The sequence below is a fragment of the Otolemur garnettii genome, unplaced genomic scaffold, assembly GCF_000181295.1.
Source record: "Otolemur garnettii isolate 467f Iridium unplaced genomic scaffold, OtoGar3 scaffold00034, whole genome shotgun sequence".
Lineage (NCBI taxonomy): Eukaryota > Metazoa > Chordata > Mammalia > Primates > Galagidae > Otolemur > Otolemur garnettii.
In genome coordinates this window covers 12,966,382-12,966,718 of record NW_003852429.1, presented here as the reverse complement: position 1 = coordinate 12,966,718, position 337 = coordinate 12,966,382, and positions in this window count along the sequence as shown.

Genomic DNA, 337 nt, shown 5'->3' with positions numbered 1-337 from the left:
ACACTATGGTCTATGTATGCCATGGAATAGATTAACAAACTATGGTCTATGGATACCAGGGAATAGATTAACAAACTGTGGTCTATGTATACCATGGAATAGATTAACAAACTGTGGTCTATGTCTACCAGGGAATAGATTAACAAACTATGGTCTATGTATACCATGGAATAGATTAACAAACTATGGTCTATGTATACCATGGAATAGATTAACAAACTATGGTCTATGTATAGGGAATAGATTAACAAACTATGGTCTATGTCTACCAGGGAATAAATTAACAAACTATGGTCTATGTATACCAGGGAATAGATTAACAAACTATGGTCTATGT